Below are 15628 nucleotides of genomic sequence, written 5' to 3'. Positions count from 1 at the left end.
GTGTTGCATATTTTTTAGTAATTTTAACTGAGTTAGAATGTTAAGATTAATAAACTTACCTCGTTCTTGTTTAAACCTAAGAAAGCTTGTCTGTTTGGTTCATTTACAATTACAATTGGAGAGCAGTGAGCCAGGACTCACTGAGGTGAAGCTAAAAGCACTGTTTTCAAAGTTAAACCCTGTTACAGCCAAACCAGGAAAGGGGCCAGAGGGGAGCTTGAGACCCCTTCCTCACCCAGTCGTAACAAGGGCCTCAAACAGGCATTAGGCCCACAATTTTAATATGCAAAAGTGCTTTATGCCGCTTTCAGGCGCATGCCATGGATGTTTAACATGGAGAACTACCAATATGGCAAGCTGCACATTTGCAGTGCAACTCAGCCTGTGCATGCCTCCTGCCATATTGGACCCAAACGCATCCACTTAGCGCTTGTAAAATCAGCACAGCACGATTCAACTCCGAGACAATTAGCTCTGATTAATATCCTGCATTGAATCGGTATTAGGGAGGATTACCACCATACACAATGTGTTACAAAATCAGAAACGCGCCCTTCAGAAATGGTTTCACAGCTTGGCTGCACATATAGGGCTGGATTTTAAGAAGCCCTGGACGTTGGATCCGTGACGGGGGAGGCCTGAAGGTGGCCCCGCCTGAGGCCCGCCATGAACCTCGAAGCCGCAGGGCCTGGCCTGATATGCCAGCAGTGGCGAGGCCTCATGTTGGGCCCCTCCTCCCCCTGCCGCTCCGCAACGGGACTGCAATTTAAATACTTACATAAATTAAAACAAGTGAAGTAAATAATCTCATGTTGTGTACTGATGTCCCGCCACAACATTCAGCCCAGCAGCCGGCACTGCCGCAACTTCTGATCCCCGTCCGGGGAAACAAGGCGGAATGCTTGTAGAGAGAGGGGGGAGTAAGTTTATCTGTGTGGGGGGGGGGAGTGGGGGGAATGGGGTCAAATTAGCATCATGGGTATAGGGGAGGGTGGGGAGGGTTGTAGGTGAAAGTTTCTGCAATTTGATTGGGGCGAGAAGGTCAGATGGTAAAGGTAAGTATTTGGGGAGGGGGGGCGAAGGGCAAATAATTAATTTAATTATTATGGGGGGGTGGGAGAGGGGCAACAAAAGGTATTTATGTATTTTAATTCCATTTCCCTTTAAATATTTAAAGTTCTCAGTAGGGCTGACTGCCCTTAAGAAATAGTGTCTGTGCCTGCGTACAGGCAGCTGACGCCATTGCTGGGGACGAACAGCCCGCCCCCTCCACATGATCGGGGGTGGGGGGGCGGCCCGCTGCGGCTATTTAAGTGAGCCGCTGTGCTTGGAATCATGGCGGCTCTTTGGCCCACACGACGGGCAGCTACTTTTTCCGCCTGCTGCCAATTTCGGCTGCGGGCTTAAAAAATCCAGTCCATAATGTATTTTTAAACATTTGCCAAGAATTTTCTCGAAGCTGCTCCACCATTGTGACTTCAGCAGAACTGTGACAGAAACCCCATTTGCTCGCATAAACAGGGCTTCCAACACACTTTTACCTGTAGAGTGGAGTGAGAGCAGCTCTGAGGAAATTCCCAGCTACTGTTGTTCCATTTTATAGTGTGCTGGTGTTTGCACCACCTTGCCTTTGTGTCCTTGCACTGTTAGAAAATTGAGGACCACTTTTTTTTTATCTATTCATACGCAGGATGTGGGTATGACTGGCAAGGCCAGCATTTATTGCCCATCCCTAATTGCCCTTGAGAAGGTGGTGGTGAGCTGCCTTCTTGAATCGCTGCAGTCCATGTGTTGGTAGGTACACCCACAGTGCTGCTTGGAAGGGAGTTCTAGAATTTTGATCCATGACAGTGAAGGAACGGTGATATCGTTCCAAGTCAGGACGGTGTGTGACTTGGAGGGGAAATTGCAGGTGGTGATGTTCTCCTGCATCTGCTGCCTTTCTGCTTCTAGATAGTAGAGGTTGTGTGTTTGGAAGGCGCCTCGGCGAGTTGCTGCAGGACATCTTGTATAATTGAGTTATTAGGGCAGATATTCCGAATAGTTTAACCTTCACAGGAAAGGAGTGACTTGAAATCAGTGGAATTCTGTTCTGAACATCATGATGGAAACAATGACAAACTACAGAAATATGGCTGCTAAATCTCTCATATGGATCTACAATGGACTTTAAGGCTGTGTATTATTGTTGGCTAAGTTAGCAGACAGATGCCTAATGTGTTCGCCTGACAATCCTTTGCCCATCTTTCTCATAGAAGGCATTAATGATTAACCAGCCGTTAAAGCAGCAGACAGACAGAAGTGATACAAGTTAATCATTTGCCTTTGAACATTATTGACAGGAATGTAGTCAGTGTTATACAGCCGCATTAGATATTGCAAATCTTTCAATAAGGTTATTAACATTGAAAAATGGAACAGCATGGAAAAAAAGTGATCCAGGACACTTGGCCACCTGCAGGAAAAACAAAGGGCTGAATTTTTCAGGGGAGGCCGAAGCCCCGCCTCCAGTGTCGAAAGCAGCATCCGACCCCACTCCGGCGGGCGGTGGGACCCTTGGGCGGCATTTTGCTGTCAGTGGCTGTTGGGGGTAGTCGTGGCCGACACAGCTACATATAAGAGATGGAGTATAGCCACATATTTATTTAAAATGGACTATTTACCCAAGGCATTGTGAGACAAGGTTAGCTCAACCACATTCCTGTGAATATTACTGCAAACACAGACAGTTAGGCTGACCTAGCAGGGCCTCTCCTATCAGTGCATAGGCAGCTGCTTTGTATAACTGCTAGCTGCACAAAGAAATCATGGATGTGGGTCTGATAAGGATGAACTGAGTAGCAAGATTCATTGTGGAGGCTCAAGGACAGTTGATAAGGGGTCTGTTGAACATCATGAGATAGTCAGGAACTGACCATGAGCTGATCATGCAGCCACATGATGCCTAATTATTAATCCTATTGGCAATGTATGTAATGTATGGAATAAATAAATGTTACGATTGGACTGTACCCAGCCGGGTTGGGCAGAGTAAATGTATAAGACCTGTTGATTTCCTTTGTTCAGTGGAGAGGTACCAGGACAGTCCAGAGGCCTGCTCCCCACTGGTATAAAACAATAAACTCTTTGACGGTTGGATCGGATCTGGGTGTCGAGTGATTCATTTAGTCATTCCACCCCAACAATTGGCGTAGACGGCAGGATATCGAGGATTTCCCACCATCGACGGAAGACCGGGTGAGTATATTTACTCATTATCCCGGGATCGGGTGGTGTCAGGCAACTAAGATATCCAAACCTGTAAAGAAGTCTGACCAACCATCAAACTGTGGTAGGTAGTTTGTTAAGAAGCGTTGTCGGGCATTGTTTAAATTATTTTCACCATCCTATCAACATCCTAGGGGCTACCATTGACAAGAAACTGAACTGGAGTAGCCATATAAATAGCATGGCTACAAGAGCAGGCCAGAGGCTAGGAATCCTGAGGCGAGTAACTGACCTCCTGACTCCCCAAAGCCTGTGAACATCTACAAGGCACAAGTTAGGAGTGTGATGGAATACTCTCCACTTGCCTGGATGGGTGCAGCTCCAACAACACTCAAGAAGCTTGACACCATCCAGGACAAAGCAGCCTGCTTGATTGGCATCCCATCTACAAACATTCACTCCTTCCACTACCGACGTACAGTGCCAGCAGTGTGTACCATCTACAAGATGCATTGCAGCAACTCACCCAGTCTCCTTCAACAGCACCTTCCAAACTCGCAACCTCTACCACCTAGAAGGACAAGGGCAGCAAATGCATGGGAACACCACCACCTGCAAGTTCCCCTCCAAGTCACACACCATCCTGACTTGGAACTATATCGGCGTTCCTTCACTGTCGCTGGATCAAAATCCTGGAACTTCCTTCCTAACAGCACTGTGGGTGTACCTACCTCACATGGACTGCAGTGGTTCAAGAAGGCAGCTCACCACCACCTTCTCAAGGGCAATTAGGGATGGGCAATAAATGCTGGCCTGGCCAGCGACGCCCATATCCCATGAATGAGTAAAAACATTTTTTTTTAAATGTTATCATAAGTTTGTTATAAGTGTTGTGACGGACTTGTGACCCGACAGTCAGCGAAGTGACGGTTTACTCCAAGTAGCGCTGGACGGAAAAGCAGACCCCTGAGAGTAGACTTTAAACGGTACTAATCCTACCCAAGCACGGCCAGTGAAAAAGCAGAGCTCGAGCGGGGACCGGAGGGGTCACTTACGTGCCATTTGGCAACTAAGCACAAGAAGCTTATCGATAAGATGATTAAGTCCAATTGGAATCCCTACAACCTTCCCACAAAACAAAGGGAATGGTGGCAAAAGGAGAAAAAGGAAAAGATGAGAAAGCATGAGTTCTGACACATCGAGCCCATGTAGAGCTAACAACACGGTTAAACCAGTTTATACAGAAGAAAAAACAAGCTGCTGTAATGTCCAGACGGACCATACTGCCAGCTTTAGAAAACCAACCGTGCCCCGATCAGCGAGAAAATGATGTAGATTGGGGATCACTAGAAGAGGAAGCGTACGATTACAACCACGGGGTTTGGGATTCGCCGCCCCCGTACGCACCCACGGGCTGGTAGAAACCACCCCCGTGAAGGTCGAATGCACCTCTGCTATTCCCCTCAAGCCAGTCAGCCCGGCCAGCGGGCCCAACCTGGCAGCCCGGCACAGTTACACATGACATATACCTCCCTGTCCCCTAGCGATACACTGAAATTACTGGACAAATTACCTGTCCTAAAGGCCAGACAGAGCAACGAGGCATTTTGGCAGAAATTAAGGGAGATGCGCATATGCCACAACCTCCACAACTGGGACATAGCTGAATTGCCCGAGAACTACTGGGGGCGGCTACAAGCCGCAAATCAAGACGGAACTTGGTGTTTCGTCACCACTGCACAGCAGCAGGAGCAGGCCCACGTGACGTTTAAAGCTGATGTTACAGCAGCCCTGGGATTAGACCCGGTCAATTGGAATCTGATTGGGGGGGTAACCCAGAACAAGGGGGAAAGTGCGCATGACGATGGCACCCGAAAGTTTGAAGCTTATGATGCGCATAGTGGTATAGTGAAGCCCACCAGGCAGAACCCGACCTTTATACAAATGTAGAAGGATGGTCTCAGCACGGAACACCAAGCAATCTTAAAAACCAGACTGGTGACTTCTAGCAACTACGATGACTTAGAGCACTGGGCAACAGCTGTAGATAACCAGCAGAAGGCAAAAATAGCTGCATTAGACACCGAGGCCGGCAGGGTGGTGGCGATAGAGGGGGTGCCTGAGACGTGCTTTAACTGCAATAAGCCAGGCCACCACTACGCAGATTGCAAAGCCCCAAAGCGCGATAACCGTAGCAAGTATAAAAATTGGAACAAACAGGGACATGAAGCTGGGCAAAAGGGGGTGGAAAAGAAGGGAAGGGACCCTGACGGGGTGCTAGGGATAATAATATTAGTGGGGGACATGGGTCATTCTTAAATGGATAACTGACCGGGCACGAGCCCAGAGGGGTCGGGTTCAGGCGTTACATGACCAAGCGCGCAACCGTGAAGAAATAGAAATGATATGAATGTAGTGGATAAACATTAACACCTGAAACTCAGGACGTGTTCGGCCCACACAGGGAAGGAACCATGCAGACGAGATCTAACCCCTGGTGACGATCAGGATCTTTTGCTTAAATTACAGAATCGACCAGCCAGGATGAGGAGACTGCAGTGGCTGTGGGCCTTCATGCTGCTATCTGGAAACCTGGGACAGATACAGACACCCAGGAATGAAGACTTGCCATTGGACCCCTACTGGACGGAAAGGAGAAGTGCAGGAGGGAATCACATGGACTATGGGGCTTTGTACAATGTGACCGATGGGTTGTGCATCCCAGCGAGGAAAGACTGGAGTAAGGACAGGACATACTTCAATGCATGGCTCAACGTGTACTCGGGGAGGGAAAGAGTGTGCGTGCACTGCTCCACTGACTCACGTATTAACTGTGTGTGTAAGGGGGAGGTGAAGAGAGCAGATGGGTGTGTGTTTGGAATTATCTGCGCCCCTCCAACGGGATCCCGGGTACCAGAAATATATGAGAGAGGGGTGGCAGTGTGCGGGTATGATGGAGGGGGAGAAACGCCAGCGCTCTCACTTTACGTGTGCTTCCCCCCAGATCCAACAACCCTGCATCCCGCAGCCCAATCAACAACCCCACGGGAATTAAAATGCCCACAGATAAAGAAGGGGACCCAAAAATGGAATTGTTTTATTAAATGAGGGAGAGATACTGTGTGATAATGTGAAACATGAAATTGTGCCTGTGCTGATCAATGTCTCAGGCATCTGGATGCCAGAGTATTGTCCAGAACAGGCCAAAAATATATATAGTATGTTAACCACTGTTATAATGCGACAAGCTGCTGATGCCACGGGAGCCACCAGGTTTATAAATATGAGGTTATCCACTTTGGTAGCAAAAACAGGAAGGTAGATTATTATCTGAATGGTTATAAACTGAGAGAGGGGAATATGCAATGAGACCTGGGTGTTCTCATACACCAGTCGCTGAAGGTAAGCATGCAGGTGCAACAGGCGGTAAAAAAGGCAAATGGTATGTTGACCTTCATAGCGAGAGGATTCGAGAACAGGAGCAGGGATGTCTTCCTGCAGTTATACAGGGCCTTGGTGAGGCCACACCTGGAATATTGTGTGCAGTTTTGGTCTCCTTATCTGAGGAAGGGTGCTCTTGCTATCGAGGGAGTGCAGCGAAGGTTTACCAGACTAATTCCTGGGATGGCGGGACTGATGTATGAGGAGAGATTGAGTCAGTTAGGATTATATTCTCTGGAGTTCAGAAGATTGAGGGGGGATCTTATAGAAACCTATAAAATTCTAACAAGACTTGACAGGGTAGATGCAGGAAGGATATTCCCGATGATGGGGGAGTCCAGAACCAGGGGTCATTCTCTAAGGATACGGGGTAAACCTTTCAGGACTGAGATGAGGAGAAATTTCTTCACCCAGAGAGTAGCGAGCCTGTGCAATTCGCCACCACTGAAAGCAGTTGAGGCCAAAACATTATATGTTTTCAAGAAGGAGCTAGATATAGCTCTTGGGGCGAAAGGGATCAGAGGATATGGGGCGAAAGCGGAAACAGGTTACTGAGTTGGATGATCAGCCATGATCATAATGAATGGCAATGCAGGCTCGAAGAGACAAATGGCCTACTCCTGCTCCTAGTTTCTATGTTTCTATTTTTAGGGGACGTAGTGTATTTCATAGACACAAGAGGGAAATCTTGAACAACGTTATCACAGGGGTTAATACGGGAACCTCCCTGGTTAATTCATTAGATATACAAAGGGTGAATGAAAAGGTGGACGGCTCAAAGGAATAATGAAAAACCTTGTGACATGAGTTGAGGGGGCCAATTTGATCAAACAGGTCTGGGGCAGAGAACCATGGAAATACAATTAGATGGGATAGTGCTGCTGGAGGCCCATGCCAAGACTTAATCGATAGAGAACGAGAGGATGCAGGAAAGCTTCAGCAGGGACAATTGTGCCACGCTTATGGGCTGTGGATGGTGGAACAAATGAAACACAACCTCGATCAGATCCAAAGTGGGGAGGTACCAGATTGGATTGATAGCACACAATTGGCCCAGTTAGCTGGACTCACAGACGTACTGGACAACTGTACCCTAAAGGGTTTGACCAGGGTATATCCAGTAGTCCCCAATTGCAAAGTCAGCCATATCATTGGAGATCATAAGGACCATTCCTATCCCATTGTGTCTGCGGATACCAGACCATCCCTCCACTACCAGCTGGAGAACATCGGCATTATACAAGGCAATACCTCCCTCCGAGATTATCTGACAGAGACTCATGCGGTACAGAGAAACCAAACTCTGTATGGAGTCTCCCTTACCGGGTGTAAGCAGCAAGGTAGCATCTCCGTGTGCCCTCATCTGGTGGGACAGGGGGATGAATGTGGATTTAATCGCACGAAAGGGTGCATCCTGGAAATTGTCCCCGCCACCCGACACTTTGCAAGGACAAGTTACCAGGGAAAAGGAAAGTACTGCGTGTCCACCACCGAAATATCATACCACTACAGATGTTTACACTGCCCCATACCATACCCAGACTTCTGTTTCACCCCTCAATGACCAGTTACTATAGAACATGCCCGGATATGTTTATATCCAACAGCGGGAGCTGGAAACCATTGATGCAACCGATCAGCTCCATGATCACCTTCAGCAATATAAAGAGCCGGAGCAGGCCCCAATCCCACACCTAGTAGAGGAGCCAAGGGAATTAAGGGACAGGGTAGGTCAGTCAGTGAAGCTCTACCAACAATTGCGAAGTAAAATAAAGATCCTCAAAGAAGATACTGAATGGGAACTTCAAAGCCCAAGCTGGTGGGAGAAAGTATGGGATTGGGGGATGAACGTCAACATTCATCCTTGGATTAGGATAACATCATATGTGCTGGTGGGGGTGCAATTGATGCTGGCTCTCGCCTGGGGAATATTGACTTGTAGGTCATGCAAACGATACACCCTGTAGAAGAAGGCAAAGGTTCTGGTGAGGGAACAATGGAATCAGCTAACCTCAAAGGGACATGATAATTTTGGACATATTGATCTGATCTCGAAGACCGGGAAGCCTGAACTCGCGTGACTGGCCAACACGTAGAAGCAGAGAATACCGGACGGTATTAAAATAGTGATGACAAAACGAGCAGAGTATGTCGGTCAATAAGATTAGGGGTAGTCCTTTACCAAAAAGGGGGATTTTTGGGGGTAGTCGTGGCGGACGCAGCTATATATACGAGATGGAGTATAGCCACATATTGTTATATTGTTATAAAATGGAGTATTTACCCAAGGCATTGTGGGGCAAGTTTAGCTCAACCACATTCCTGTGAATATTACTGCAAACACAGACAGTTAGGAGCTAGCAGGGCCTCTCCTATCAGTGCATAGGCAGCTGCTTTGTATAACTGCTAGCTGCACAAAGAAATCAGGGATGTGGGTCTGATAAGGATGAACTGAGTTGAAAGATTCATTGTGGAGGCTCAAGGACAGTTGATAAGGAGTCTGTTGAACATCATGAGATTGTCAGGAACTGACCATGAGCTGATCATGTAGCCACATGATGCCTAATTATTAATCCTATTGGCAATGTATGTAACCAATAAATGTTACGATTGGATTGTATCCAGCCGTGTTGAGCAGAGTAAATGTATAAGACCTGCTGATTTCCTTTGTTTGGTGGAGAGGTACATGGACAGTCCAGAGGCCTGCTCCCCACCGGTGTAAAACAATAAACTTTTTGACGGTTGGATCGGATCTGGGTGTCGAGTGATTCATTTAGTCATTCCACCCCAACAGTGGCCAATTAACGGGCTGCCGCTGAGGATGTTGGCCTGCCCCGAAGAGGTGCCGGCCCATTCAGAGGGCCAGCAGCTCGGCAGCACTAACGCTAGTAGTGGCCAGTGGCTGTAGCTCCAGGATGAGGGCGCCTCAATGGTGAGATGCCCTTGTAGATATGTAAGTGTCGATTGGGGAAGCTGGGGTCAGTCAGGCAGCCCCGGCGATCGGGAAGAGGTAGGGGGGAGTTGTTACGGAGATGGTGCCTTGAGCGTAGGGGTGGCCATGGCAATCGGGAGGCCTCTCCGTTGACTATGGAGCATCCATTAAAGAGGGCCACCTCCCCCCCACCCCCCTCGGGAATCCACTGGGAGCCCCCCAGGGTTTATCTGGCAGTGTCCCCACGCAATGGCAGGGTCTCCCAACGTGGGCAAAATGCCCACATGGGCAGGAGATGGCCCTTTATTGGCAATTCGTGTGATGCCTCCACTCCCGACACCTGCTCCTGCCATATTGCCAGTCTGTCCCAGCCTGACGCCAATGAGCCAGGAAAATTCAACCCAAAATATTGTGAAATAACACTCTTGATGCAGAGTTAACGGGAATGAATATCAGGAACTTGTGAAACCCCGGCCACTCACATACAAACATATCCTATGCACAGTCATCAGAACATTTTCATGGATGAAAAGTTTTGCTATGTGTCTCAGTGAGTGCGATATCGCACGAGTGTTCCAATTTCCTATCCATACATGTAAGCCTAAATGTACTGACATAGCACAGGCAAGGCATTAGCAAGGGGCTGGCCTTTTGGCAATAATTAGTTCCTAGTAACTCTAGGATTTCTACAGATCCTCCATCAATGTTATGGCTGACCACAAGGTGAACCCTGTTGGCAATTTCAGGCAAAGTATTATTTACGACCCTACCCTTATGTTCAGCTGTTCCTGCCTTCACTATCTAGCTTTCATACTGTCAAGGACAGCCACTCTCACCTCTTCTCAGGAATTCAGCTCATGCCCATGTTTGGACCAAAGCTGTAATGAGGTCTGGAGCTGAGTGGTACTGGCTGAATTCACTGAGCAGCAGTGAGCATATTATTGATGAGTTGTTGCCTCTTGATCATACTGTCGATGCCTCCTCCCATCACCTTAATTTCAGTGCATAATATTAGTGTATAAAAGCAGTCATGACTTCCAACAAAAAAAGTCAGGTCCATTATAGTACTAAATACTGAAAGAAGGAACTCAGTTTGTTACAGACAGGTGGAAAATGATAAGGGTGGTTTCCCTTTTCACCTCTCAACTGACCACAGACAGTGTTTTTATTAAAATTGTGTTTTAACCCTTCAGCATTTTAATGACCAATAAACAGACAAATGACAGGTTTTCTCGAGTTTGTTTAATAAACATTTATCTTTAAATCCACAACTTCATCCACACATACATGCACTCATGGAAGAGAAGACAGAGATTAAAAGGCAGCATGCATTTAGGTCTGGTGTTTTTAAAAAGAGTTTGTTCCATAATCTTGTTTGTTTTCCTGGGAGGAAAATTTAAACAACGAAGGACTGTTTTTCCTTATTGCCTGGTTCACTGGAATCAAGCTTTGGAGAGTTTCGGGTGGACAGATGCTTTGCTGCAGACTTCTTTGGAATAAATCTCAGTTACAGTCCGATGGCGAAGATCCTGTTTCAATCTCTCAGATGAGGAGTTTTCAAAGGTTACCTTTTTGTCATCGAAACAAGAAATGCTGGAAATACTCAGCAGGTCTGGCAGCATCTGTGGAGAGAGAAGCAGAGTTAACGTTTCAGGTCAGTGACCCTTCTTCAGAACTGGCAAATATTAGAAATGTGAAAGGTGTTAAGCAAGTAAGGCGGGGGTGGGGCAAGGGATAACAAAGGAGAAGGTGTAGATAGGACAAGGTCACAGAATAACTGACCAGAAGGTCATGGAGCAAAGGCAAACAATATGTTAATGGTGTGTTGAAAGACAAAGCATTAGTGCAGATAGGGTATTAATGAATTGAATATTGAACAGACTCAAGTACAAACATGAAAAAAACAGTGGGTAAGCAAACTGAACAAACTAAGATGCAATAAAATAAAACAAACACAAAAAAAAAGAAAAAAAAAACTAAAAATAAAAGTAAAATGGTGGGGGGTGGGGGGGGCCCGTCATGCTCTGAAATTATTGAACTCAATGTTCAGTCTGGCAGGCTGTAGTGTGCCTAATCGTTGATGTTTACATATCCCAGGACAGATATGTGAGCATGAGAGCAGGGGGGAGTGTTGAAATGTCACCTTTTTGTCTCTGCCTCTAGGTAGTTTTTTAAAGATGGTATTCAGCAGGATTGTCTTCTTGGCTGGAATAGATCTCTCTCAGCCTCCTGGCTGCAGGCTCTCTGTCTCTGCACTGGCTTTCTGCACAGAAAAGTCTTTTTTTTAAAAACTTATCAGGCTTGGTTTCTGTCAGGTGACTAAAGTTGTTCTCCCCTTGTGTTCTCATACAATGTCTCTGAATGTGTGGCCATTTAGACAATGGTGTTTGAATGTTGCTCATCTTGATAAAGTCGTGATTGGTCCAGAGTTTGGGTCTGGAGACTCTGGGCTGAATTTTACGTCGTCTCAGCAGATTGGATGGTGGTGTGGTGGCAGCCTAAAATTGAGTGGGAGGCTCCGGGAGGCCTACCCGCCCCACTCCCGCCTCTGGTCAACTTTATGGCGGTCAGACGGGGTGGGGGGGGGAGGGGATCGGCCCACCTGCCCAAGGCCAATCAAGGCCCTTAAGTGGCCACTTAAAGGCCACTTAAAGGCCTCGCCTGCCTCCACAGGTACTTAACCCGTGGCAAGCGGATGTGCTGGGGACATGAAAGGCCACCCATTGATAGCTGCTGGCCTTTCCGCGCACTGGGTGCCATGGCAGTTGGGCACAGGGTGCCTATTGAGGGCCACCCCCGCCTTCCAACCCACCCCCAGGACCCAAGACCCCCCCCACCTCCCCCCACATGACCACCCTAGCCTCATCAGGGCACTACCGATCTCCCTGGTGAGGCATGCCCAACATACCTTCCCTCCTGGCTCCATGTGGTCAGCTGGCCTTCAAGCGGGTGGAAGTCCTGCCTCCGAGACAATTAAAGCCAGGGACTTTTACGTTGGTGGTGAATTCCCATCCGCCTAAGGTAAAATCCAGCCCTCTAAGTCTGCAAAGGTAATTGTATATTAACATTGAATGGGGCCATTAGTATTGCTAGTGCTTTCTTCAAGGCTGGTCCAGACATGATGCTGGTTCCATCTCCAGCAGTCACTATGTATATTCACAGTACAGGAGAGGTCACCTGACTTCTTTTCCATTTTGTCTTGTAGCAAAAGTGTATTCATTTTTGGGAGGTTAATTCTTCAGTTTATTGTTCATAATTGTTCCTTGCGTGAGCGTGACAAGTTAAAAAGAATATATTTGATATTATCAATAACTTAATGCAGGGCACTGTATCATTGTAAAAGTGCCAATTTGCACTTTTTTCTGCCAGTTATATGGTAAGCAGATGTTAAAGGGTTAACTCATTCCCCAGACACAAACTATGTGACATTTGCAGCTCTGTGAAGTGGACACATGCAATTTGCATTTATCATGAAGGAGAGGTCAACTACTTCATAAAAGCAGTGCCGTACATCTACCAGGCAGACACAAATTCCCAAGTAACTTAAAGCACCTTGTGGAAGGACAAGCATAGGATTTGGTTCATCATTACCTTACTACACATTATTATGTCAGTTCAAGTTAATTTAATTCTTCCAGAGTACAGGATTACTTTGGTAATTTCTTAGGCAACCAGTAAAGAACATATAAAGTCAGATATAATTGTAGGTAAATAATTCTAGTCTTTTGCTTGATTTACCATTAATGAGCTTCACAGTTATTTCTCAGTAGAGGACTAAAGTCTATGATAGTGCACAATCTATTTTTTGTGATTTTGATGGAGGGATAAATATTACAATGATAGCTGGACTACAGGGGTTAAGTTACGAGGAGAGATTACACAAATTAGGCCTGTTATCGCTAGAACTTAGAAGTTTAAGGGGTGATCTGATTGAAGTCTTCAAGATATTAACAGGAAAAGGCAGGCTAGATATAGATAAACCATTTCCACTGGTTGGAGATTCTGAAACTAGGGGGCATAGTCTAAAAGTTAGGACCAGACCATTCAGGAGAGATGTTAGGAAGCACTTCTTCACGTGGTGATAGAGGGTGGTAGAGGTTTGGAACTCGCTCTCACAAACAGCAGTTGAAGCTAGAACAGTTGTTGATTTTAAATCTGAAATAGATAGATTTTTGTTAAGCAAAGATATTAAGGGATATGGGCCAAAGGCAGGTATATGGAGTTAGGCCACAGATCAGCCATGATCTCATTGAATGGCGGGACAGGCTTGAGGGGCTGAATGGCCTACTCCTGTTCCTATCTTCCTATGTTCCTATTAGCCAGGACATCAGGGATAAATCCACTGTTCTTCATGGGAACAGTGCCATGGAATCTTTCGCAACCACCTGAGAGGGCAGATGGGGCCTTGGTTTAACATTTCATCCGAAAGGCAACACCTCCAGCTGTGCAGCACGTATCAAATTAAAATGTGTATTTTTATAATTTTGTCTCTCTCATGATCCCTGAATGTATTCTGTGGAATTTGTAACGTCGAGTAACTTCTCAAAGCTTTATTACAACAAAATTGTAGGGAGCACCAGCTTTTTAAATTAAGAATTGGCCTCATTGAGGTTTGAAATGCTTTACTACTTTGGAGCAATGAGCAAACAGCCTGCTGTAACTGATTTCAATCACAAGTTTGTTATGCAGGAAAGCCATAATTATAGGTTTGGTTAGATTAAATGAATATCGATGCCACAGCACAGACAGCACTGCCCTTTGTAGAATTCATCCACATTTCATTCTATTGAAATGTATGGAATGATAGTCGAGTGGGTTTTATTAAGGGTGGGTGTTTGGGGGAAGCTGGTGATCCTACTCGGTACCTTTCGTCAGTCCAAATTCCTAATCTATCCAATCCCTCTGCACTTGATCAATATTTTTTCATGTTATTTGAATCTCTCCTCTCACCCACTTTCATTTCACTGTCTAAGACAACTTTGTTTCTATTAACAGTTCCAAATTGTGTGTGTACATTCGAAGCCCAAACACTGGTTCCTGAGGCATCCAGCTAGTTGCCTGCTTCCATTTAGTCCCTCTGATTCATACAACAACTTATCCAATGCAGAAGTCCTCCCTTTAGATACCACCCGCCACACCCCCTACCCCATAACCAAACAGCTGCTTATTTACTTCCCCTTCCAGTTGAATCAAGAGAAGAGGGATAAACAAACCCTGAGAACCAGAGCTAATAGTTTTAAAAATATGAGAGTCCCTTGACTCTGCTACAAGTTTACTAAAACAAAAATTCATTATAGAAATTCTTATTTCTTGAAATCAGCTGAATCTCATTTGTCACAAGGTCAATGTCCCTTTTGAGGAAGTGATGGATTTTTTTCTCCTATATGATACAAAACAACAATCCATAGTGAAAATAATTAGTCAAAACAAGGCAATGGGATGGGAAACTGATTCAAACATGGAGTTGCAGAAAAGATATGCATGGATTTGAGAGGCAACAATTCATTACAACAACAATAACTTATATTTTTACAGCACTTTTAATTTAATAAAATGTCCCAAGGTGCTTCACAGGAGCATTATAAAACAAACTATGGCACCAAGCCACAAAAGGAGATATTAGGTTAGATGACCAAAAACTTAGTCAGAGGTAGGTTTTAAGGAGTGACTTAAAGGAGGAAAGTGAAGTCGAGAGGCAGAGTGGTTTAGGAAGGGTATTTCACAACTTAAAGCCCATGTAGCTGAAGGTGCGGCTACCAACGGTAGAGCAATTAAAAATTGGGGATGATCAAAGAGGCCAGAATTAGAGGGACGCAGGTATCTCAAACGGCTGTGGGGCTGGAGGAGATTACAGAGATAGGGAGGGTTGACGCCATGAGGGATTTGAAAACAAGGATGAGAATTTTAAAGTCACGATGTTGCTTGACTGGGAGCCAAAGTTTCAAGTTTAATTGGACTTGGTGCAAGTTAAGACACAGGCAACAGAGTTTTGGATGACCTCATGCTTATGGAGGGTAGAATGTGGGTGACCAGCCAGGAGTACATTGA

Source organism: Heterodontus francisci, chromosome 2, assembly GCF_036365525.1.
Source record: "Heterodontus francisci isolate sHetFra1 chromosome 2, sHetFra1.hap1, whole genome shotgun sequence".
NCBI classification, from domain to species: domain Eukaryota; kingdom Metazoa; phylum Chordata; class Chondrichthyes; order Heterodontiformes; family Heterodontidae; genus Heterodontus; species Heterodontus francisci.
The sequence above is the reverse complement of the archived record's forward strand: the minus strand, read 5'-3'. Positions refer to the sequence as shown.